We start from the raw sequence: 3,646 nt of genomic DNA, 5'->3' as shown, positions 1-3,646 counted from the left end.
AATATTGCAGTGTTGAAAACTAAGGCACCAAAATACCTGCAAAACCAGGACAGCCAACTGTTAATTGGCAGTCTAGTTATTTTAAATGCTGTAAAAAGTTGTCCCCTTCCTATTAAAAGGAATGTGTTATTTTGCTCTTTTGAAATTGAGAGTGAAATGAGTCTTTTCCCCCCTCTGGGAGGTTGGATGGGCATCTGTTGGGGATACTCTATGCCTACAATAAGAGAGCCCCTGAGGGACAGCTTGGATAGCAAGCTATGTTTGACTTTGGGAGACCCTGATTGAGACCACACGCATATTGTATGAAATTCTGCAGTTGCATCAAGAGCAAAAGCAAGCAAGAAAGCACTGGGCTCAGCATTTGGCTTTCAGAAAATCTCAGCTTTCATGTAGAAAAAGAGTTTCTCGTCCTTGCTGTTGGAGAGAGGCTTGAAAGTGGGTATGATGATCATTTTCTGTCCAAATAAGATTTCCAGTGTTGATCAGGGAGATCCAGTGCCATAAAAATTCTTCACCCTCTCAGTGACTAGGAGAAACAGATGAAATTATGCACATATGTTTAATTTGAATAAATTATGCCAATTGCTGGATTTTCTTTAATACTGAATTTGGGTTATCTTAGTGCAGAATTTATACACTGAGAAAGAGGAGTGAGAGACAGAATAAAGCCAACCCTGTGGTGGCAACTGCTGCTGAAACAATTTTAAAATGTGCACAGTTCATCAGGTCTCCAATGACCAATCAGAAGCCCTACTGATTGGGAGCCCCCCCCCCCCCAAGCTCCACTCACTTTCTAAAAACACATGGTGGGCACCAGGAAAGTTGTTGGTGGATGCCGCATTGGGGAGACTTTTGTTTACATTTATCACTAAACTTTGACAACTACCTCAAAAGGTTGCTGTGAAGATAAAACAGGGAAACTATTTAAGCCATCCTGAGCTCCTGTTAGGAACAAGGAGATAAAAATATATACTAGAAACAGAGAGGGAACTCTACATAAGTGCTTTCTTATTTGCAGATGTGCCATTTAATAGATTCACATTTATCAATGTTTATTGCCTAGCAGTATTGTGTGTGTGTAAAGTGCCTTCAAGTCGCAGCCGACTTATGGCGACCCTTTTTAGGGTTTTCATGGCAAGAGACTAACGGAGGTGGTTTGCCAGTGCCTTCCTCTGCACAGCAAGCCTGGTCTTCCTTGGTGGTCTCCCATCCAAATACTAACCAGGGCTGACCCTGCTTAGCGTCTGAGATCTGACAAGATCAGGATAGCCTGGGCCATCCAGGTCAGGGTATCTAGCAGTATTAGCAAAAAGAAAAAGTCTGGATTGCAAAAACCTAATTGAACCCAATTTTTTTAAAAAAATGCTAAATACTAATGCCAACATTACCTGATAGATTTCAAATTTTTTTTTGTAAAAATGATAACAAATTAGTGTAGGTATATGTGTGTGTGCTGTCAAGTCACAGCTGATTTATACTGACCCCACAGGGTTTCCAAGGCAAGAGACGTTTGGAGGGGATGTAGTACTGTAGTTAAGAGTAGTGGACTCCAATCTGATGAACCAGGTTTGTTTTCGCACTCCTACATATGAAGCGTGCTGGCTGACCTTGGGCTAGTCACAGTTCTTTCCAAACTCTTTCATCCTCACCTACCTCCCAGGGTGTCTGTTGTGGGGAGGGGAAGGGAAGGCAATTGTAAGCCCCTTTGAGACTCTTTAAAGGTAGAAAAAAGTGGGGTATAAAAACCAACTGTTCTTATTTTTCTTCATTGGCTACCTCTGTGTGGGCTGAGAGAGTTCTGAGAGAACTGTAACTGATCCAAGGTCACCCAGCAGGCTTCATGAGGAGGAGTGGGGAATCGAACCTGATTGGGTTTGGGAGGGTACAGGTAACATTTTTGCCTGGTCCTAGTCTTGCTTAAAAGGAGAATTTGATACAGCTTGCACTGATTTGAAGGCTGGGGGCTAGAGGGAGGGGGTGTCACCAAATATTAGGTAAATAGGTTGTGCGGGTAGCGCTACTTCACACAAAGGATAATAAGCATATGGAATAAATTACAAAGGCAGTTGACGCAAGGCAAATAAATGAGTTCAACAGACACCTAGATTTGTTACTGGGGAAGGAGGGAGGAGGATGAAAAAGCAGGAAGGTGGAATTAAAATGGCCTTTTCCTGTTCCCATGGCCTCTCGGGGTGGTTCTTATATTCTCCATACATGTCAGTATTGCCGTCTCAGATCAATCAGCGCACCATGTTTTGTAGGTGCCATGAGCACAATGGAACTTCGGCCCTTTGTTATTGTTGCCTTACATCAAAGCCCCAAGCCGGTGCATCCAACATGCCTTTCTAAAAGACATGCTTGAATTTCTCCCAAATCCTTGCATTCTTGAACTCATTTGCAGGGGATAAAGCCACGAACATGTCCTAGATCACTAACAGTTGGGAACCAATTATCTCACAGAATTTGCGGTTGCACTTGCTTCTCCTGGAAAGGTGCTTGATGACCTTTGTCTTGGGGCAATATTACAATAAAGTTGTGAGGCAAGGGGTGAAAGCAGACAGGTACAAAGCATCAAGCAAAAAATAAATAAATAGAAATCCTGGGAGGAAATTATCCACCTGATTTATTTAACAACTCCTAACAAAGTATGTGATACTCTATATAATGAAATAACAAAAAGTCCTTGCCCTGAAGAGCTTACAGTCAGTAGCCACAAGACTATGGGGAGGGGCCGTGGCTCAGTGGTAGGGCATCTGCTTGCAATGCAGAAAGTCCCAGGTTCAATTCCTGGCATCTCCAGTTAAAGGGACTAGGCGAGTAGGTGATATGAAAGATCTCTACCTGAGACCCTGGAGAGCTGCTGCCAGTCTGAGTAGACAAAACTGACTTTGATAGACCCAGGGTCTGATTCAGTATAAGGCAGCTTCACGTGTTCATGTGACTCACTGAGCGTAGAAATCTGGCATCAACAGTGGGGACAGTGGATCCCATGTTCTGCCAGATCTTCATATGTGTTAAACTGGTTATTCTGAGAGCAAATGATGAGCTCAGAGTCACCTATTGGGCTTCATGGCTGGGTATTTAAACCCAAATCTTCCCACTAGTCTAACACTCACTGAAGTTAATGGTCTTAGAAAGATGTTCACTCTGCTTAGTATTGCACTGTTAATGTCTCAAGTATTTAACCTTCCAATTTTAACTGGTACTGATTTCACCATGTTTGATTTGGCAGCCCCCTCCCCAAAGGGTTTGCAATATAGTTAGATTTTAATGGCACAGCACTGTGTTCCTGAGGCAAATGATTTGTCCGAGCTTAACACAAAGCTTAACACTTAGGATACATTGTTTGATGTAAACACCATTTCTAATAAAATGGTGCCTGAGGTACAGGTCTTCAGCTTGTTGTACCCTGTTTGTGTTGGCCTGTACATCCTGCATTCAAAGCCATTACTATCATATATATATTGTGAGTTAAAATGAAATAAAATGAAATGAAGAGCCTAAATATGACAGTCAGAAGTATTAGATTCTGACAAGAGTCTAGTTGCACCTTTGAGACTAACCTATTTACCCCAACATAAACTTTTGTGAGTCAGAGCTCCCTTTGTCAGATGCAGTTCTGACTAACAAAAGCTTATGCTGGAAT

General features: G+C 42.3%; 1 non-coding gene across 1 annotated transcript; it reads left to right on the top strand.

Moving 5' to 3' along the window:
- Positions 1-2,730: 2,730 nt before the first annotated feature.
- Positions 2,731-2,799, top strand: TRNAC-GCA (transfer RNA cysteine (anticodon GCA)). Its single transcript has one exon. It is a non-coding gene; the product is annotated as a tRNA-Cys (tRNA).
- The last annotated feature ends 847 nt before the right edge of the window (positions 2,800-3,646 follow it).

This window comes from Euleptes europaea, chromosome 8, assembly GCF_029931775.1.
Source record: "Euleptes europaea isolate rEulEur1 chromosome 8, rEulEur1.hap1, whole genome shotgun sequence".
NCBI classification, from domain to species: Eukaryota; Metazoa; Chordata; class Lepidosauria; order Squamata; family Sphaerodactylidae; genus Euleptes; species Euleptes europaea.
This window is presented reverse-complemented; position numbering and strand designations above follow the sequence as displayed.